The following is a 23,523-nucleotide window of genomic DNA, read 5'->3' on the forward strand; positions in this document are numbered from 1 at the left end:
CTCAAAGGGACTTAGTAGACACCTATAAAATATTCCATCCAAACACAAAAGAATATATGTTCTTCTCAGCACCTCATGGAACCTTTTTTAAAACTGACTACATACTCGGTCACAAAGAAAGAAAACCTCAACATATATATATGTGTGTGTGTGTGTGTGTGTGTGTGTGTGTGTGTGTGTGTGTGTGTGAACTGGAATCTTATTGTATCTTACTGGATCAACATAATTTAAAGCTAGAATTCAACAAGGCAAATTCCAAAGGCTTGCAAACTCATAGAAACCGAATAATGCTCAGCTGAATTATCCCTGGATCAAGGAAGAAATAAAAATAAAATTAAAAACTTCCTAGAATTTAATGAAAATATGGGTACAACATTTATGGTACACTGTGAAAGCAGTACTAAGAGGAAAGTTCATAGCACTAGATGTCTTTATAAAGAAGTTGGAGAAAATGCCACACTGGCAAATTGACAGAACACCTGAAAACTCTAGGACAAAAAGAAACAAACTCACCCAGGAGGAGTAGACTCCCGGTAATAATGAAATTGAAGGCTGAAATAAACAAAAGTAGAAACAAAGAGAATAATACAAAGAATCAATGAAACAAACAGTTGGTTCTTTGAGAAAATCAAAGATAGACAAACTAGCCAAAAGGCGCAGACAGAATATCAAAAGTAACATAATCAGAAATGAAAAGGGGGCATAATAACAGGCACTGAGGAAATCTGGAGAATTATCAGATCAGACTTCAAAAACTTGTACTCCACGAAATGGGAATTTTTTTAAAAAAAAATGCACAACTTTCTTGATAGGTGCCACATACCAAAATTAAATCAGGACTAGATAAACAATTTAAATAGATTTACAACCCCCAAGGAAACAGAAGCAGTCATCAAAAATCTTTCAACCAAAAAAGATAAAATACCCAGGCTTCAGCACATAATTTTGCCAAAACTTCACAGAAAAGCTAAAACCAATTCTCCTCAACTTGTTCCATACAATAGAAACAGAAGAAACATCTTCAAACTCCTTTAATGATGCTCCAGTTACCTTGATATTGAAATCACACAAAAATGCAACAAGCTGACACCCAACATCAAGTAAAATGGAGAGAAACTTAAAGCAATTCCACTAAAATCAAGAACAAGACAAGGCTGCCCACTCTCTCCATATCTATTCAAGATAGTCCTCAAAGTTCTAGCTAGAGCAATAAATAAGACAATAAAAGGAGATCAAGAGGATACAAATTGAAAAGAAGTCAAACTTTCGCTATCTGCAGATAATATGGTAGTATATTTAAGTGACCCCAATACTTTACCTTGGAACTCCTACAGCTGATAACACCTTTATAAGTGTGGCAGAATACAATATTAACTAAAAAATTCAGTATCCCTTCTTTGTACAAATGATAAAGAAGCTGAGAAGAAATTAGAGAAACATCACCCTTCACAATAGCCAAAAATAACATAAAGTATCTTAAGGTAACACTAACCAAACAAGTTAAAGTCATGTATGACAAGAACTTTAAGTCTCTAAAGAAATAAATTAAAGAAGATATTAGAAAATGGAAAGATGTCTCATGCTCTTGCTTAGGTATGATCAATACAGTAAAAATGGCAATCTTACCAAAAGTAATTAACAGATTCAATGTAATCCTCATTAAAATCCCAACACAATTCTTCACAGACATTGAAAGAATAATACTCAACTTCATATAGAAAAAACAAACAAACAAAAATCCTGAATAGTGAAAACAATCCTGTAAAATAAATGAACTTCTAGAAGCCTCATCATCCCTGACTTCAAACTCTACTATAGAGTTATAGTAATAAAAACAGCTTGGTATTATCATAAAAACAGACCGGTGGACCAATGGAGTGTAATTGAAGACCCCGACATTAATCCACATAAGAATACTTGATTTTTGACAAAGAAGCCACATTGTTACAATGGGAAAAGGGAGGCATCTTTAACAAATGGTGCTGGCATAACTGAATGCCAATATATAGAAGACTGCAAATAGATCCACATCTATCACCATGCACAAAGATCAAGTCCAAATGGACCAAGGACCTCAACATAAATCCAGTTACATTGAAGCTGATAGAAGAGAAAGTGGGAAGTAGCCTTGGATGCATTGGCACAGGAGGCCACTTCCTAACTATAACACCAGCAGCACAGACAATCAATAAATGGTACCTCCTGAAACTGAAAAGTTTCTGTAAGGCAAAGGACACGGTAAATAAGACAAAAATGACAGCCTACAGAATGTGAAAAGATCTTCACCAACCCATATCTGACAGAGGGCTGATCTCCCAAGCACAAGAAACTAGACATCAAAATACAAAATAATCCAATTTAAAAAATAGGGTACAGAGCTAAACAGAAAAAAAAGGAGGGGATCACTCCTTCACTGATGTTACAAGTATAAACTTATATAGCCACTTTGGAAATCAGTATGGCAGTTTCTCAGAAAATTGGGAATCAATCTACCTCAAGACCCAGTAAATAAACTCCTGGGCATATATCCAAAGGATACTCAATCATACCACAAGGACACTCACTCAACCATGTTCATACCAGCATTATTTGTAATCTTCAGAACATGGAAACAACCTAGATGCCCCTCAACTGAAGAAAGTTTTTTTTTAAAAAATGTGGTATATTTATATAACAGAGTATTACTCCGCAGTGAAAAAAACAATCACATCATGAAATTTGTAGGCAAATGGATGGAGATAGGAAAAAAACATCCTGAGTGAGGTAATCCAGACTCAGAAAGACAAACAGGCTATGTACTCATTTGTAAGTGGATATTAGATGTAAAGCAAAATTTAATCAGACTACAATCCACAGCTCCAGAGAAGCTAAGTAACAAAGAAGACCCTAAGAGGGATGCATGGATCGCCTGGGGAAGGGGTATTAGATGAGGTTTCCTGGGTCAACTGGGGTAAGGGGTGTGGTAAAGGGAAAGGAATGGGAGATAGGAACATGAGGGAATGGGATGGTCGGTGGGTGTTGGAATGGGAGAGCAATAAAAGAGAGATCCTGATAGAGAGAGAGCCATTACAGGATTAGGGAGAAACCTGGTGCTAGGGAAATTCCCAAGAATTCACAAGGATGACCCCAACTAAGACTCCTAGCACTAGTGGATAGGATGCCTGAAGTGGCCTTTCCCTGAAATCATGTTGGTGATACCCCAATCTTCATCATAGAGCCTTAATCCAGTAACTGAAGGAACCAGGTGCAGATGTCCACAACCAAAGCCCCATGTTGAGCCCCGGGAATGCAATCAAAGAGAGGGAGGAGGGAATATATGAGCAAGGGAGGTCAAGATCATGATGGAGAAATCTACAGAGACAGCAGAACTAAGATCGTGGAAACTCAAAAACTCCAGACTGACATCTCTGGAGCCTCAATGGGACCAAGTATGTCCTTCATATGTGGAAGATAATGTTGAAATATTGGACTATTTGTGAGGCACCTGGCAGTAGAACCAGGATCTATCCCTGGTACATGAACTAGCTTGTCAGAGCCCATTCCCTATGGTAGGATGTCATGCTTAACCTTGAAGGGTGGAGGGGCTTGGTGCAGCCCCAACTTAATGGGCCAGACTTGTTGACTTCCCATGGGAGCCCTTCCCTGCTGAGAGGAGTGGATAGGGGGTGGGCTGGGGAGGCAGCAAGGATGGGGGAGGCAGGAGGATGGGTGGGAGAAAAACTGTGGATAGAATATAAAATAAAATTTAAAAATAAATTAAAATTAAAAAATAAAAATAGGCCAAGCAGTGGTGGCACACACCTTTAATCCCAGCACTTGGGAGGCAAACGCAAGTGAATCTCTGTGAGTTTGAGACCAGCCTGGTCTACAGTGCTAGTTCCAGGACAGGCTCCAAAACTACAGAGAGACCCTGTCTCGAAAAACCAATCAATCAATCAATAAATAAATAAATAAATAAATAAATAGAAAATAAAAATAAAATATGGTAGAACAAATAAAGGGAATCTTTTCTTTGCAAGAGTTGGATACCTTTACAAAAAAAATTCATTGTACTCTCAGCTACTTTTAACTCCAGCTACATAAGAGAGTATTCAATACTCTCTTATGGCCTGAAGGGACCTAAATTTATACACTCAATTGTGCACACGTGTACACACGTGCACACACGCAAACACACATACACACACACTTAAAAATAATAAAATTTTATTATAAAATGTAGTTCCTTTCTACAACTTAATATGGAAATAGTCTCAGTATTTCCTATAATACCACTAAGTAGTCAGTTTTTCTGTAAAAAAAAAAAAAATGTAGCTGAATCGATGATTGGTTGTCGAGTTCCATGGCTCTATATATGATGTCTAAGTATGAATCATGTCACAGGTATTAACTCAGACGCTGCATTTCCACACCCTTTATCTTCCATTCCCTCCTTTGGGGGGGGGGGGTGTTGGGAATGAAGAGAATAGTTTCACTGAGAATAATTCACAGATTTGTTGAACTTAACTTATTTGTTATATCCCTGGATGGTGAACAATGATGAGAAATAATTAGGAGAGTTGTCAAAAAACAAACAAAACCAACCGATAAGGAAGGGGAGAGCGTTTTCTGCTTTCTGAACTGTATTTACTGTATTGACTATTGGATACCCCAGTTTAAGATGCAGTGACTGCTACGGTTTTTCTGATGTTCTTGAGATTTCCTGAAATAAGACACTTGCAAGTTACACAACTATTTATATTAAAAAATTCTCACTTTATCTATTCTATACTAATAGAATAACATTAGAAAATTTAAGGCATAAGTATTCTGTATTTGAATCATTTATTTATTCATGTAAAGATAGCACAAACCCTGCCTTCCTTTTACCATATAAAAATTCCAGCTTTCATTTGACTGCTGTATATTTTAAAAACTAAGTGGGAAAAGATGGTTAGTTTTGGAAACTAAACTCGACTCACATTTTTATTAGCATAGTTCTTATAAATAGTGGTCCTGCATTATTACTGTCCAAATATTGTGCTACTTTCATATTCTTCTTAGAAATCAAACATCATCTTGGGGATTAAAGTTCTATATTCTGTCAGTGTTCATAATAATTTTCAAAGCATTGCTAAAAAGACCAAAGTCTGGAGCTTAGAGAAGAGACTAGCCAGCCTTCTCAATGGCCCTTCTCTTCTTTAAGCTGGATATTTGCTAACAAATCCATGACTATTTCTTGAAGCAGAATTTGCTGTATCCCTAGTTTCCCTCTAAACTCCTGCTTCCTTACACTTCACACTTTCTGTGTGATGTGGGGACGTGTCACACAGAAAATATTCAGGTTCATTTGAATTTCACCCTCACCTGGATCCCTCGTTTTCTTTTTCCCTTGAAATACACACGTTCAGAACCAACAGTGACACACACTGGATCTCAGAGCAAAGTCCCCAATACATCCTGTAATTTTATGAGTTCATGGAACGTTCAAAAATAAACAGGGTCCAGCTGGCCACACAAGGCTTCATTCAGATGCTGAAAGAAACGGGAAGCCAGGCAAATGAATGCAGGAGATGAAAGACACAGGGAGGGAAACAGTATCACAATGCCCTTCCGGTTCGGGATGTGATCCTTGCTGTTTTAACAGGGTTTTTGTTTTCAATGTTGATGTAAAAATGTTAGCCAGTATTCAAAACAGTTGGAAGGGAAGCTCACAACACTCCTCTTTATCCTTACTGTTGACTATTTTCATATTTTGATATGAAAAAGAAATCCCCAAAAGCCTCGTGTCAGGAAATAGAAAATGTTCCCGTTTCCCTTGTTTGTCTGGCCTTCACCTGGATTTTTGGTTTAGTTTGCTGTAACTTTTGCATTCTGGCTTTCCTTTAACATACATATTTAAGTTATTCAAATATAAATTTTCCTTCTGAAACTCATACCTCCTTCCAGACTTTCCAAATTTGACATTTAAATCCTTACCACATTTTGAATATTCCTGGGTCAACAGTTCTTGCGAGTGTCTTTTTGCTTCTCTTTGTCTGCCATCAAGAAACAAACCCCCAAAAAAATTAAAAAGTTGCACTACCTTACAGATTCTCTTGTGTTATTCTTTCTCCAAGCACTGGAGAAATAGGTACTGACAGCAGAAGCAGATCAATATTCCCGGCAAGGTCAGGGTGGGGGTCTTGTTTCTCTTGAACCCGAGGCTTCATCATCCAACTCAGCTCAAAAACTCTTCGAGCCACAGTGAAGCTTTAATCTGACTTTACGTCACACTTTTGACTGAATCTCATAATGGTCCCTTTGAAACAAAATTTGAATCTCCAAATTAATACTCTTCATGACAAAGGTAAAATAGTTTGGCAGTTGTCATCTACATGATGACTGGCTCGGGGGAGTCCAGTGGTCTCCTGTTATCGAATTCAACTTCAGATCACCACATCCCTTTCTGCTTAATATGACGAGACTATAAAAGCGTACCAAGGCTAAATGTGCTGTTAGTTCTCAACCACAGATGGAGGCATTCCTTCTCCTTGCTGTCACTTGACTACAGTGAATCCATGAGACACGGGAATCTCTAAGGTCACTGTTCAAAGCCCAGCCTCACGGAATGTTTGCTTTCCTACTAAGAACTATGGAAGTACAAATATCTGTGCTTTAATTTTGAAAAAAGAAAAAAACAGTCTGTGTGTTGTGGGGGGGGGGGGTTCTGTGTCAACTTGACACAAACTAAAATCATCAGAGGAAGGAGCCTCAGCTAAGGAAATAGCTGCTTCTTCTTGAGATCCAGCTGTTAGGCATTTTCTCATTTAGTGATCAATTGGGGACAGCCCAGTTCATGGTTGGTGTGCCATGCCTGGGCTGGTGGTCCTGGGTTCTATAAGGAAGTGGGCTGAGCAAGCCACAGGAAGCAAGTCAGTAAGCAGCACCCCTCCATGGCCTCTACATCAACTCCTGCCTCTGGGATCCTGTCCTGTTTGAGTTTCTGTCCTGACTTCCTTCAGTGATGAACAGCAATGCTGAAATATAAGCCAAATAAACCCTCTCCTTCCCAAGCTGCCTTTTGATCGTGGTGTTCCATTACAGCACAGCAATAGAAACCCTAACTAAGACAGTCTGGAGTTTAAATTTTATGAACCTATCATAAAAATTAGTTTAGATAGAAAATATTATGAGTAATTTCATTCCTTGGTGCCAATTTCTTAGTCCATTTCCTGTTGCTGTAACAGAATGTCATATCACAAGTATATCATATCATAAAGAAAAGAGATTTCTCTCAGCTCTAAAGGCCAAGAAATCCAGCATGTGGTTGCCAGAGAATCTTGACAGGGCCACTGTGTCGTAACAGAATGGTAGGCGTCTCACAGAGAAGTAGTGTGTGGTATCTCTGCTTTCATCCTAAAAAAGCTTCTTATTATTTATTTTAATGCATATGTGTATTTCAGCCACATATATGCCTGCGCACCGTGTTCCTCCAGTGCCTGTAAGATGAGAAGATGATGTCAGTTCCTCTGGGGTTAGAGTCACAAGCAAGTGGGAGTCACCACAGAAGTGTCAGAAATTGAACACTAGTCCTCTGGAAGAGCAAGCACTGCTCTTAACCACCGACCCATCTCTCCAAACCCTCTCTTCTTTGAAAGCCACTCAAGGGAGGCCACAAGTCCCATCTCCAAAGTCCATCAATATAGAAATGTGGGGGTGAATGTCCCAACACACCAGGCTTGCCAAACACCTCTAACCCACTGTACCTGTATAGTTCAACAGCCAGTGGGGGTGGCACAGCTGTGCAGAAGATCTCAAAGTAAAGCCGGAGGAGGTCAGAAGGCTCCACCCCCAAATACAATTATTGGGCATAGGATTCTTTTCAGAAAAAGCAGGAAGAAAACAATTCTGCCAGTGGTGTAGGAATGAACCTTCTGTAAGGGAAATTTCCATTGACAAAAGAAATGTCCGTTTGGGTCTTGTCTCCACTTAGTGTCAAGCACAGAAGCGGGGAGCAAAATAAGCAGACATCTTGTCAGTAGAGAAAGGACCCACAGAAGTCCAAATACCCAAATTTGTCCTCCCTTTCTAAGTCTGTCCAGTACCTTCTCCATGCCTGGCCTTCTCTACCTGTGTGTTCATAGGCTTGTCTTCTCTTGTTAATCTGTCTTCTGCTGTAAAATGTGGCAGCTAACAACCCAAGAGGAAAAGTGTTCTTCTCCCTTATGATTATACCACACTTAATTTTGTGATTCTGTGCAGCAAATGCACAAGCCAAATCAGCTGAATCTTAAACCTTGACAGATAACTTCTAAAGGAACGGAAGCCCCTGGGAAGCCCAGTATTGATTTATGTTTCATTTAAATAATAATTGGATTAGAAGAAAGCCTTTCCATATTGTGTTTAACATATATGTGTGTGTGTATGTATATATTCCTTAGATGACTTATCTAATATTTTTTTCTAATTAGGAAAATTTACATTTTAACAGTAATTTAACATAGATGAGGGTTTGTCTGAAATTTTGAAGTAAACATCCTACTAAGAGAGACAGTATGACTCTCTGGTCTCCAATGACCTTCTATTTTCTTCATTTGAGTGGTTGAGAAAACTTATTTCTTATAGAGAAACGATTTTTTTTCTTGACCTTTACTTAGCTCTAACAAAGATGTCTTTAAATGCAGCTGTTTCTTTTCTCAAATAATCTGTTTCTTCTCTTGTCACAACATAGTTTAACTCGAGTGGTTACTAAAGTCACATGACAGTACTCAGTACTCAGAGGGTTATCCATATGATATAGAATATGTTTATAATTCTTACAAGTGGAAACATGGTCATTGTTTAAGATAAAACACATAGTTCCACAAAGTAAAGCTTAGTTTGAAATATGCTGCATGAGAGCATGAAATTGGGGGGCAGTCATATATTCGCCTTTAACCAATTAGAGTTTATAGTTTTAGAAGTTAAACCAACTGTAGCTCTAGACATAGCAATTCAGTTTTGGAAAGAGTCAGCATAATTATCCACTTTGCGACTCAAAATATTTTGGAAACATCCGACATGTGTTCTATAGTTGTGCTGGAAATGGAAAATGAGTTAGCATGTACATTAGCGTAAAGCTCCCAGTCTAAGTTTTGCATGGATTCAATTCTCTACACAAAGACTATTAAAACCACACAATGACGGGCATAATATTCACAGGTACTTTCTGAAAAGTCTAATTTAGCTAGAGAACTTAGTCAAGACATTGAAAAGGAAACGTAGAAGGCACTGATGCCTTCTAGGAGGAAGGAAAGTATTCTCTTTTTTTTTTTTTTTTGGTTTTTCGAGACAGGGTTTCTCTGTAGCTTTGGAGCCTGTCCTGGAACTAGCTCTTGTAGACCAGGCTGGCCTCAAACTCACAGAGATCCGCCTGCCTCTGCCTCCTGAGTGCTGGGATTAAAGGCATGAGCCACCGCCACCCGGCCGGAAAGTGTTCTTCATACTTTTGCTTTTGCTCTAGATCACAAACAAGGACCAAGTCCCACATCTTGCAGGCACAGTTACTGCATGGACAGAGGCAGACATACACTTAAACCCCCTGCTGTCCTCAACTCTGAAAATCATCATTCCTGATTCAGCAAATCATCGCAGATGTGGCCTGAAATGCAATTTTGCTGAGTTGGTAATTCACCTTAGCTAAAACCCTACCAGTTTTTCAGCTCTTCATCTCCAAAGGACCCCACTGAACCATCTGAAGGTTTGATTGAAAGGACTGGCATGCCAAGCAATAGATGTATGGATCTATTTGTTATTTCAGAATGTTTATTCATAATCAGGAAGATGAGTAGTTTAGTATCACAGTTACTTTTTTATTGCTATAAACAAATATTTAACATGAAGCAACTGAAGGGAGCAGGGGCTTATAATAGGCCAAAGAGTTTATAATTAATATAAGCCTCTATGTATTTCTTTGGGACTGAACAGCTGTGGGACTAGGTAGGACAGAAACTTCTGTCTACAAATGACCCAAACATTATTTATAAAGAATTTCCACATAAAGCCTGAGAAATCTAAAAAAATAAAAAAGATTCTAGGCACAAAAGAACAGAGTTAAGCGCAGCTTCATGGTAGCAACATTTTTTCTACGCACTGTTTGCTAGAGGCAAGCAGAGGTATGGCTCCTTTAAGAGAAGCTTCCTGACAGCACTAGTGGCAAAAACCTTGCCTCTCTTTTAAGAGGCCCTGCCACCAAACACTTAAATGGTGTTTATGAACAGCTGGCAGCATGTCTTTTGTGGTGGCATGGACCTAGAAACTCCACAGAGTGTGGCAATGAACGTGGCTCCTGCCTATACCTCCTCCATGAAACTAGACTCTCAGAAAGCTAAAGAATGGGGCAGAGCCAGCTACCACAGCCACAGCTTTAATCCTAGCCATGCTGCTTAGTAAAATAAATACTCAAGTGCTCAGAGAAGGATAGAGATATACAATAAAGACACATTCAGACCAAAAAATATTTTCTAACCAGTTTACAGTGTGTTGAAAAATATACATAGTCTTGGGACAGAAAAGAAAAAAGAATAGAGAAAGTAAGTCCTTAAAAGAAGAAAGTGAGTAGCAGGACATGGTAGCACATGTCTTTAACCCTAGCACCTGAGAGGCAGAGACAGGTGGATCTCTCTGAGTTCAAAGACAGCCTGGTCTACAGAGTGAGATCCAGACATATAAAGATACACAGAGAAGCCATGTCTCAAAAAAAAAAAAATAAAAATAAAAATAAAAAATGGAGTAAAGAAAGGCCACATAAAGATGGAAAATACACAGAGAATCTGGATACTATATGTTATTATGTTATCTTTGAATTGTTTGACTGCTGAGAAGTAACAACTCCTAAAAGACATTTGATTATAAATGCTGCTGGATTAATCCAAATCTATATATTTTAAAAGTGCCTTGACTTCAAAATGTAAGTCAAAAGATATGTTACTTTGGAGAAGAGGTTTTATTTTTGTTTCCACAGGAAATAAGAGGCTTTGGATTCGTTACTGGTTAAGAAAAATCAGGTTTGGTTAAGGAAGACCCCCTGAAAAATCTCTAGTTGGAATAGATGGCCCAGATGATCCAATGTTTAAGAGCACCTCTGTTGCAATTGCTTCTGAGTTCTACATCTAAAACAACTTCAAGGCTGCTGGCTGAGATGATCAAACCTAACAGAATACTCCAGTCAGGACTTAAACATAATCCTAAATTTTCTTTGGGTCCCTGATGTAGGAGGGTCATCTGTCTATGTGTTACTTTCATTGGTTAATTGATAAAGAAAACTGCTTGGCCTGATAGGTCAGAACATAGGTAGGCGGGGTAGATAGAACAGAATGCTGGGAAGAAGGGAAATGAGTCTGACACCATGATTCTTCAACCCGAGACAGATGTAGGCTAGAATCTGTCCTGGTAAGCCACCATCTCGTGGTGCTACACAGATTAATAGAAATTGGTTAATCAAGATGTGAGAGTTATCCAGTAAGAGGCTACAGATAACAGGCCAGACAGTGTTTAAATGAATACAATTTGTGTGTTGTTATTTTGGGTGTAAAGCTAGCCATGTGGGAGCCAGGTAGTGGGACACACGCAGCCCCCCGTTCCTTCTACAGGTCCCCATAAAATTAACAGCACCCCCAATCAACAGGAAATAGCCTAGAAAACTATGCCCACATCCCCCCCCAAAAAAATGGATTATGAATGTTTGTCTTTGTATAAAGTGTTAGTTACAAGTCATTATGGATAATGGTCCAAAAAAGGGAGATTAAATACAGTGATTTTGTTTTGAAAAAAAGAGAAAATTCTGTGGAATAATGGTCCTGCACACTGTAAAGATTTGGCACTCATATTAGTAGCCAGGCCAATAAGTGTAGGCAGGAAGTGTAGGCAGGGTGACCAGACTAAGAGAATTCTGGAAAGAAGAAAGGCAGAAACACTCTCCAGTCTGATATAGAGTAAGAAAAATGAGAATACCTCATTGAGAAAAGGTACCAAGCCATGTGTCTAAACATAGACAAGAATTATGGGTTAATTTAAGTTGGTAGAACTAGTTAATAATAAGGCTGAGCTATTAGATCAAAAAGTTTATGATTTATATGAGCTTCTGTGTATTTCTTTGGGACTGAATGGCTATGGGACCAGGAGGGACATGAACTTCTGTTTACAGGCTTATTTTGGATTACATTTTAAGAGAATAGTCATCATGGATAGGAAGGTATAGTAGCAGTATGGTGAAGCATTATCTCTTATTATTACTATTATTATATAATTATTATATATTTAATTATAATATTATTATATAATTATTATTATTATTACTGTAGAGAGTAGACAGGAAATAGAGTGGCTATAGAACCTCAAAACCCATCCTCAGTGACCTACTTCCTCTAAGAAGGTCCTATCTCCTAAATAGCTTTTCTAGCTTTCCAAAACATCACTGCCATCTGGGGACCACATGTTCAAACACAAGGGGCCTAGAGAGGACATTTTGTCTTTAAATAATAGCAAATAACAATATTCACCTTAAAACATTTTAATAAATGAAACAGCTAACAACAGTCACAACATTGTTTTCCCAGTTGCTTCCCATTCATTTAACTTACAGACAGTAGCATTCTGGCAAGCCATTTTATTTCTTGAATAAGGTATTAAATAGCACTGATGAGGAGAATTTTGCAAACTAGCTGGTTTAGATTTACAGAAGATGTTTTCTATATGCCCCCCTTCAGCATACACCAGACAGACAGACACACACACACACACAAACAGAGAGAGAGAGAGAGAGAGAGAGGGAGAGAGAGAGAGACAAGGAGCGAGGGAGAGAGAGAGAGCTTCTCCCACTGTCTATGATGTAGGTGGGTCTTCTATCTATCTGTTGCTTTCATTGGTTAATTAATAAAGAAAACTGCTTGGCCTGATAGGTCAAAACATAGGTAGGTGGGGAAGAGAGAACAGAATGCTGGGAGGAAGAAGGCAGTGAGGCAGATGCCTCAGGCAGACGCCATGCCTTACCTCTTTGAGACGGACACGGGTTAAGATATTTTCCCATAAGCCACCACCTCATGGTGCTACACACATTAATAGAAATGGGTTAATCAAGATGTGAGAATTAGCCGATAAAAGGCTAGAACTACATGAGAATGATACTGGCTGCCCTCTTGAATGGAACTGACCATCAAAATGGCTTTAAAGCCGAAACTGAGTGTTTGATTTGCTCTAAGTGTCCTCGAAGTCTATTCTCTCTCTCTCTCTCTCCTTCTCCATAATGCTTTATTGTTGGCTGTCAATAAAAAAAAAATATTTTGAAAAGCAAAAAAAAGAGGCTAGAACTAATGGGCCAGGCAGTGTTTAAATAAATACAATTTGTGTGTTGTTATATCAGGTGTTAAGCTAGCCATGCAGGAGCCAGGCAGGTCGAAAAGCTGGCCTGCTCATTCCTATTCACTACATGTCTATATCAAATGGTACATTTGATACAAGTAATAAACTTACAAGACATATCATTGTCACTAAAAGCATGACAGATTTTTTAAAAGTTTGGGGAATGAAATGGATATTTCAGTCACATATTTAATAATTTTCTGTTGTTGTTTAACACGTTACTATAATCATGATGGTTTAATACAGCAACCATTTATTGTTTGGAAATCAGAAGTCTGAGACCACAAGCTGCAACATGTTTCAGGGTTTAGAAGTGCTTGCTTGTGGCACTTTCAAAGGACCTGAGATTAATTTCAACACTTACATTGATAGATTCACAGTACCTTTAACTCCAATACCAAGCAATCAAATGCCTTCTTCTAGCCTTCATAGATACACACAGACACACAGACACACAGACACACACACACAGACACACACACAGATAAATACCAGAGTTATGTAGCATCACTTGTAAATGAAATGGATGCATATTTAATGAAATTCCTTGATTACTTAATAACCAAATGATTTTCTAGGTCTTCTGAGTTCCCAATTATTTAAGAATGATTAGATCTCTTCTACCTAATGTTTCTGCTTTGCCCTGCTCCACATCTCACAAGAGCAATTCATTTTCTTCTCTAATTTTGTCTTGCTGAAGGAAGCTGTTAGATAGTGATTCTATTTTATATTTTCAGGAAGTATATTTCAAAGTGTATTGATGAACTGTGCTCAAGAACTCAGGTTGAAAACCCTCACCATTAGAACTGGCTTCCTAGCACCAGGAGGTGAAATGCAAGTTTCCAAACGAGGGAAGCGACAATTTGAAAGCATTGCAGAAAATCATAGGTGGTTAAATGCAGAGAACACCTGAACATAGGGTTTCCCTCCCCCATTGATATATCTATAGAACAACTCCCTCACCTAAGGCTCAGGGAACATCATAGAAGAGGGGGGGGGGGGGAAGACTGCAAAAGCCAGAGGACCAGGCAATATGCTATGAGATTTTGTCTCACAGAAATGAGAGGGGAAATTGCTATAATACCTCAACAATATGGCTACCTAAATAGGACCTGAACAAGGACAACACAGGTAGACATGCTGTGGTAGTTTGAATGAGAACACCTTTCGTAGAGTCATAGGTCCTCAGCCTGTGAAACTGTTTGGGAAGGATTAGAAGGTACAGCCTTATTGGGGGAGGTGTATCACTGGGTGTTGACAGAGGTTTCTGTCCTTCCAGGTCCCTCAGCCTTTCAGTCCCAAAGAAACACACAGAGGCCTACTTCAATTATAAGCAGGTTCGCATATTAGCTCAGGTTTCTTATTAACTAACTCTTACATCTTAAATTAACCCATTTCTATTAATCTATGTATTGCCACAAGGTTGTGGCCTACCAGTGAGGTGTCAGCAATGTTCTAACATCTGTCTCCTTTGGAAGCTACATGGCTTCTCTTTTATTCTGCCAACTTTCTCTCTATATCTCTGTTCAGATTTCCTGCCTGGTTTCATTCTGCCCTTCCATAGGCCCAAATCAGTTTAGTTATTAACCAATAATAAAATCATATTCACAGCATACAGAGGGGAATCCTACATCATCTCCCCATTTCTGTCACAGACTCTAATCCTTTGAATCTGTGAACAAAATTAAATTATTTCTTTCATAAGTTCTTTGATCAAGGGATTTTGTCACATAAACATAACTAAGATACATGTTAACACATAAGAATGATATCTCATAGGACCCCAATCCTAATAAAAGAACTTCAGGAAAGTAAAGAAAGTTAAGAACAGCAGAAATAACTTTTTTTTTCAGGAAGAACCCCTTAACTGGTATCAGCTGGTGAGTCCTGAAGTTATATACAAACAATCACTAAAGGAACAGAACAAAGTGTAGTTATATATTGATGTAGGAGTGAGGAAAGAGGGAAAGAGAAAATAACAAACAAAAAGACCATGAATTTAGAAGGAGTAAGGTATATAGATATGTGGGAGTGGTAAAAGGAAAGAAAGGGAAGCAGAGAAATGATTTATTTATTTATTTATTTATTTATTTATTTATTCATTTATTTATTTATTGAAAAAAACTCTGATCCCTTATTCCTAAATATTAACACAAGATAGTTTCATTTTAATCATCCTTTTAACTTTTAGTGACTAAAAAAATTTGTTTAAATATAAGCACACATTCCTTTGCTGGGATAATTGACTAAAATGTTTGTATAAAATGGTTTTCAGTGATAATTAAAGAGAGTTCAAAAGAACTATAGCATGAAATGCCAGACCATTTTTTGAACCAGGGTCATGAATGTTATGAGTCACAACAACGCAGGAGCAGTCTACCTGGCATTTTATAATTTCCTTTGCCCACTGAGTATCTTGGCTTTTTACACGCTGAGGACATTCCAGGAAGACTGGATTTAGCCAAGTTGCTGAGACAACAGCTGCTGCTGGACATAGCTTAACGGGGAGATAGAATACAGAAGAGAGAATAATTCAACCACTGTAGAAATACTGAGCTGTTTATGTTAATACTCCCTTATAATTATGTCCAAAAAAGGGAAATTTAATATCTGAAAATTGGAAAGAAAGATGTTTACTTTGGGAAGCATGTATCACATTTGATTTTATTCATCTGAAAGAAAGCCATAAAGCTTTTCCATGATCTTGTTTTAACCTTTCAGACATAAAGGCATTTGTGAGTATTAAGTCCCTTTTACCCTATATATACTTTGATGGACTAAATGATATATCTATTGATAATACTACCTACTTATTTCTATATATATATATATATATATATATATATATATATATATTCTAATAAATACATTTCCATACATATAATATATAGGTAATATAGAGATTAGGCAGATAGGTAGATGGATAGACTAAAGGGAAGGAATGCTCTGGTATTTCTATTTGTAAAAATCATTGGAACAATAACCATATTTTCTGTCCTTCAGTAACAACTTTGTGCACTGTGTTCATGTCTCTCTGTTTTCCCATCAGCATAAAACATTCCAGCAGTCTGGGCAAAGTGGTGTCAACCTGTGAACACAGCACTTCAAAGGCACAAGAACAGCCTAGGATAGACAGCAAGTCAAACAAAACAAACAAACAAACAAACACCCTAAAACAAGTAACTATAAACCCTTAACTAAATAGGCAATAGTAACATATTTTGTAATGATGTAGTCACCCATTCTATTAAAAATAGCCCACTCATTTTATACATTTTATTGGCCCAAACTAAAATCTTATTTTTTATTTTTATTTTTTTTTTGGTATTTTTGAAGACAGGGTTTCTCTGTAGCTTTGGTGCCTGTCCTGGAACTAGTTCTTGTAGACCAGGCTGGCCTCGAACTCAGAGATCGGCCTGCCTCTGCCTCCCGAGTGCCGGGATTAAAGGCGTGCGCCACCACCACCCGGCAAATCTTAATTTTTAAAAACTTTAAAGGGGAACTAACCTTTATTTTTTCTTGATTTTCTTCTTTTTCTATTAACATAAAACATAGTCCATGGCCCCTTTCTACAAACAGATGTGTGCAAACAACCCTCTTAGAAATCAATGTAAAATTGACCCAATCCTTCAGTGGGGTCCATTTTTCATAAGTTCTATGTCAACAAATAGAAAGAGAACCCACAGTCTCATGAGTCCTTGCTCCCAAAACAATATCTAACAACCAATTAGAAGATCCAAGAGTATTTTTTCCAAGTATGCATCCTCTCTAAAGCAATTACCATAAGGAGTGACTTTGGAACAATCTCTGGAATAAAAATAACTTTGAGAAGTCCTCTGTTGTATTTAAATAGCTGGAAATGTCTATTTTGAACCATTACTCCAAAAGAGATAGGAACAAGCACCAGTCAATTTATTCTCATTGATTGTCAGAAAGTCGTGGACTCATTCTGGGAAACGTGGTTACTTTTGACAGTAATGTTGTATTAGTCACTTTATTGCTCCTGTGATAAAATACCATGATTAGAAGCAGCGTGTGGAAGAAAGGTTTAGTTTGCTTCACAGTTCCAGAGGGAGAGGCTGTAATGGTGGAGAAGTGATAGTCACAGATGGCAGTAGCAGGGAGCTGGGAGATCACATCACTATCCACAAACCAAAGAAATAAAAATAAAACTGGAAATACGGTGAGGCTATAAACTCTCGGAGCTTCCACTCCATGGTGTACTTCCTCCACCCACGCTATATCACCTCCTCAAACAGTGCCACTAACAAGGGACCAAGTATTTCAATACCTGAGCCCATGGGTAGAATGTCACATTCAAACTAGCACACAGGGCAGTCACATGCCACATAACCACATTATTCCCTTCCTATCTTTGCCAGTGCCTCCTCCCTCCTCCTCCTCATGGTAACTGAAGTATTGAACTGCCTCCTTGGGTTAGACTTCTTGGTTAACTCTTTGCTGGGCTCTTCACAGAGTATGTCCGTGGCTGTCACTTTTGAGTCAGAACACATAAACTCAGTTTTAGGAAGGTATTTGGCAGAATATGCTCAATAGAAAGGCTATTATTACTAATTTTAGGAATATGCCACACACTCTTGCCACTAATTTATGCTGTTTTTCAGTAATTAAATGTGTTCTAGACACTGTTCTTGGTGCTGGGTGATAGAAGAGGATCATCTGTCTATGTGTTACTTTCATTGGTTAATAAAGAAACTGCCCTGGCCCTTTCATAGGACAGAAAATTAGGTAGGCAGAGTAGACAGAACAGAATTGTGGAAGAAAGAAAGCAGAGTCAGGCAGATGCTTCAGTCAGTCGCCATGCCCCTCCTCCCTGATGGATGCAGGCAAAGATCCTTCCCAGTAAGACACCACCTCGTGGTGCTACACAGATTACTAAATATGGGTTAAAGCAAGATGTGAGAATTAGCCAATAGGAGGCTGAAACTAATGGGCCAGGCAGTGTTTAAATGAATACAATTTATGTGTTGTTATTTCGTGTGTAAAGCTAGCCATGCAGGAGCTGGGTAGCAGGACACAGCCCACTGCTCATTCTACATCTGGGAGTACAGCAACACTAGAGACATACAAAAGTGTTCCTACACATAAGTCAACCCTCTTCACCAGCCTGTTTTCTTATAAAGTAGTTGGGCCCTGATGCTAACAACATTTCTCAGGGTTCCCAGTATCCAGAACCTGTCCAAAAAACCTGTCTTTCTTTATTATCCAGTCTTAGTCTGTTAAAGCCACAGAAAACAAACTAAGACAGAATCTTCACAGGAAGAGGCCAGACGAGAGACTGCAATGAGAACTCAATAGTCTGCAGCCTAGAAGACACCCCTTACTATAATTAAATCATGTTGACCCCTGACCTTGGATTTCCATATTTCAGAATAGTGAGTTGCAGGTTTCTACCATTTATTAGCTATCTTGTCTATGATAGTCGGTTGTAACAGCTGAACAAGTTACAATAGCACTTGAAAGCTGAAGCTTTGGGGATTGCTAAACACTGTCAAACTGAAAGGGAACTTGAAAAATATAGAAGCAACAACTTTTCAGACAAGCGGGGCAACTATATTGCCACAACAAGTTTGGTATCATGAATGACTCCAGAAACTCAAAAACAGATATTCTGGTCTAATTGGAGTAGTCGCTGTAATCTAAAACAAAAAGAAGCCAGATAAACTTTTAAAAATTAATTTAATTGTTTTATTTCTGACATAATTATACATAGAATATTTTTTAAATCCTGTTTTAAATGATTTTAAGAATCTTAAACTACACTAAAATGTGCAATAATGTAATTCTTACATTTTTATTAATAATCCTTGAGTTGTCAATTAAGTAAATAACTATTTGTTTTGTAAAAATAATGAACCTCACTATTGAAGGATTTTCTAGTACAGAAGCAAGAATTTAAGTAGAAACACTGTACTGTCCTACAGGATTCAAAATAGATATATCTCTATGTTCTACAAAACAGTACATTTTATTTCTATTCTTTATTACCAAAATGGCTAAAGAACAACCCCACATCAATGGGGAAAACTTGATGACCAGATTGCTTCTAGGGTCACAATCAACTCCTTTATATAACCTAAGGCCAGCTGTCCAAGAGTGGTATTGTATGCAGTGGGCTAGGCTCTCCTCCATCATATAGCAATCAAGACATGACCACAGGCCAATCTGATGGAGGCAGTTCCTCAGCTGAGAAGCCCTCTGTTCAGGGGTCTCTAGTTTGTGTAGACCTGACAACAAACTAACCAGTATAATTAGAAACTGAAGCAAGCGCTCTTCCCACTACAGCTCAGATGAGACATGTCCACTCCCATTTCCACATAGGAAACTGAGTTTACAGAGGTTACTTGATTGCCCAAAATATGCAATCTTCTCACTATGCCTCCTGCTCTGGATCTCTAGTTTTTTAATATATGACATGAGAAATGTGTGTATGTGTGTGCACATTTGCGTCTACCATGAATCAAAAACAATTGTATAAGTTACAGTGCATCTTGCATTAATTTATAAAGAGAACTATGAAACTGATTTAATATTTGAAATGAAGTGGTTCCCAGATTCCTGCAGATCTGAAATAAACAAGTAAAGCCATTTAGCACTATTTCTGAGAATGTGGGCTCATTTCCATAGCAACCCTCTCTCTATAAAATTGCAACCAATCACATCTAACAGGGAACAGACTTCACACCATGGTGTACTTGTGTCCATAGCTCTGTCACCATCTACTCCAGCATGGATCTTGGATGTCCTGAATCACAATCTGTTTGAAGACGTGTTCTCCAGGTAGTTCTATCACAAGATCACACAATCTTTACTAGGTTGGGCTTAATAAGTCTGCTTTAGATTACTGGGGATATGTCCTAAAAGAGATAGTGAGACTCTGACCAACTTCCTCTCCCTTTCTTCTGCTTCTTTGTTCAGAAAGTGAGCAATTTTATCCCACCACGAAGGAGCACATGAAGCAGTGCTTTGCCACAGGTCCACGGCAATGACACCAAGTAGTCATGGATGAAAATCTCCTTAACTGTGAACATAAACAAATCTTTTCTCCATATCAAAATGAATGTCTCAGCTGTTTTGTTATAGTTATGAAAAACTGACTAGTAATCTATTTGTCATTTGTTTGCATGCCTGATTCCAGAAAGCATTCACGAATGCTGATTTTCATTCTTAAAGGTTATCACAGTGTTTCATATAGAGTTTGTGCTAGATCAATGCATTCGGTTTCAAACTGAATATTGTTGACAGGTGAGCATCAGTGAATGTCATTACATACAAGCCTCTCGTGGAATCCTTTACTCCTTTCAATGAGAAGGTCAATTTTATTAAGTATGTAAATACATAAATTAAATAAAGAAATTTAAGCCAGTGAAAATTGTTTTCCTTTTTCAGTTCATGCCTCTTTAATTCACCATTCCTTCCGAAGGCAAATTACTGAATTATGTCTTATGAAAGCAGCCAGATAAAACGTACGTGCATGTGAACTGAACATAATACATGATATTCGTGCAGATACTGTATCAGTTAATAAATCCTAGACGGGTAGTTTACAATTAGTTCACAAAAGATTTGGCACTGGCCTATTCCTCAGAGTGCTGTGACCCAAAATAATCTATTTCTGCTTTAGCAATTCACGTTACAACCACTCTCTGAGTTTAGTACCACGGGGATAAAGAGAAATCATAAAGAACTTTTGGTTTCATGGCGGACAAGTTTTGAAATTTGTCAAGGTATTTGGAAACATATTTGTTCTTGGATGCTGAGGCTGCCTTCTCTGAGTCAGCCTAGCTGTATGTTCTCTATAATCTAATTTCTTTCAAGATGGCTCCCCAGCACTGTTTTGTTCACAATTGATGTTAAGCACGAAGGAATGCAAACACTTGCAACATCAAAAGCAAATGGCATCTTACCACCAGGAACTTCCTGGCACAAGTTCACAAAATGAGATTTAACTCCTCAGAGTGGCAGGGGACAGACAGAACTAACGGGTGGTCTTTCTAGAATGTCCTATAACCTTCATTGAACAGCAATGGGGTGCCTCAACACCAGAATTTCTCTGCTTATCTTGACATCAAGCAGTTTTGCTATTACCTTGAAACAAAACCTCAGGACATTTAATAAAGAAACTTAAAGTAAAAGGGTTATTTTTTTTTAAACAAAACGAACAAAAAACCAAACCAAACCAAAATAAAACAAAAATCCCACACCATTCCTTTAAAACACTGGGGATTTGCTGGTAATTTCCAGAACCTTGCATTATTGGCCTACCAACACATTACATTTCGTTTGAGAATAGCAAATGTGTTTCCTACACAAGTAAATCAGATCATGGGACTCCTCAGTTTGACCAAAGATTTCAAATTGCTCCAGAGGGATGGTCCAAAGACAAAACAAGATGGCCAATGTCTGAATAAAAATCTACACCCAAACAGACAATATCAACAAACATAAGGGCACTGCTATACTCCACAGAGACAATGTTCTATTTACCTAAAATGACATTTTATTGGCTTCTTCCCTTTTCTGATCTGAGGGAGAGGGCAATGAGATGTTCTAGACTGAAATATTATACACTTGGTCATCACTTATCTATTAACTGTGCATTTTTTTCAGCCATCAAATGATGCCATCTGTTTGTTCAAATTACACAGATTATGTCAATATTCACAGCAGAACCGAACGGAGAACTAAGAGGTCTGACTCTGAACAACTTCATCCTGAAATACTTCAATCTTCCATTTGTACTCCCCTAATCATACAAGACATATTTAAAGGCAAAACCTTACAGGCCTTTTGTTTATCATAACTATGCTAATCAACAACTAAAAGTTGTTTTTAGTCTTTTAAATACTTTGTAGCAAGTAACATGGCAGGTATTATGACTTCAGCCACAAAAAGGCTGACACTTCTGGGTTATGGAGCCATGCATGTATGGACAAGCAGGGACCCCCCCCCCCACGCATGACCCACGCGCATGCGTGGTTGCATCACTCACGTATGACTCAGCTAAGCCCTTGCACGCATGTGTGAGCCCCATCATCTGCATATGATGTAGTCACTTCAACCCCCTGTGCACATGCACTAGGCAGCTTTTAAAAGCTGGCTGTGCACCTCCCCCCTGCACACTGACTTCCCCAGACCTGTACATGCCCCCTCTAATAAACTCTTAAGCGGGTTTGTTGCGTGTTCCGTGTTTCCTTCGTACCCGTGCCAGGTAATTTCAGCAGGGTCTTTAAAAACGTAATGATTTTATTTCCTTGTAGATGCCTTGAAAACCCCAAGGAAGAGCAGTGATTGGGTGTTTCTCCAATGCTTCAGTCAAGGGCAGCAGCGTCTTATGACTGACCATGCATGTCTTCCATTGGCTTCTGACTGGAAGGGATCTGTGAGGATGCGTCTTTTGGATAAGGATTTTAAGCACTTTGGATATACACCCAGAACAGGGATTATTGGAGGGGATGGTGTTTCTACATACTGTCCTGAGGGATCTCTGTGACGTTTCCCATAAAGAATGTATTAATTCCATTCTCAGTTTCCTAACCATCTCAACCACTCACCCTCACAGGTTAGCTCCAGAGTGGCGGAACTTCATTCCACAGATAAGGACCTAGCTTTTGTGAGTATTTCCTGCGTTACTTGCCAGCAGCTGATATAGAGTGAAGGCATCTGCTCTCCCTCTTTAAATCAAGTTGACTTCAAATCGCTATAAGTCCTGGTGGGTCTTGGTAAAGCAATGCCATTGAACATTAATCTTCCTATATTTTCAAACCTATCAATTCTATATGTGTCCATTTTAGTGAAATTTGAAATGAGACTGAATTCTATGTCTCTCTTCCTTTCTAGAAACAAGTGTCTAAGAAGAGAACAAGACAACGTGCCCTGATCTTAAGCGGAAAAGTCATTTTCTCCATGCTGGTCTAATTGGTAGCACTGGATCTCTGGCTCACTCAGTCCATCTGAATTAGGAACTTTGTGGTGTTTTGAATAAGAAATGCAGTCATGGGCTCATACATTTGAATGTTTGTCTCCAGGTGGTGGTACTGTTGGTTAGGTTAGGGAGCTGAGACCTTGATGAGGGAATTATGTCACTGGCGGCTGACACTGAGCTTTCAAAGCCTTGCACCATTCCCAGGGCCCTCTTTCTGT

General features: G+C 38.5%; 1 protein-coding gene and 1 pseudogene across 4 annotated transcripts in view; one reads left to right on the forward strand and one right to left on the reverse strand.

The window, feature by feature from the left end:
• LOC119826516 overlaps nt 1–21,322 on the forward strand; it is a 30,686-nt pseudogene extending 9,364 nt beyond the window's left edge.
• C11H8orf34 (chromosome 11 C8orf34 homolog) overlaps nt 1–23,523 on the reverse strand; it is a 365,888-nt gene that overhangs the window by 113,484 nt on the left and 228,881 nt on the right. The window lies entirely within an intron of this gene.

Source organism: Arvicola amphibius, chromosome 11 (assembly GCF_903992535.2).
Source record: "Arvicola amphibius chromosome 11, mArvAmp1.2, whole genome shotgun sequence".
In the NCBI taxonomy this organism is placed as follows: domain Eukaryota; kingdom Metazoa; phylum Chordata; class Mammalia; order Rodentia; family Cricetidae; genus Arvicola; species Arvicola amphibius.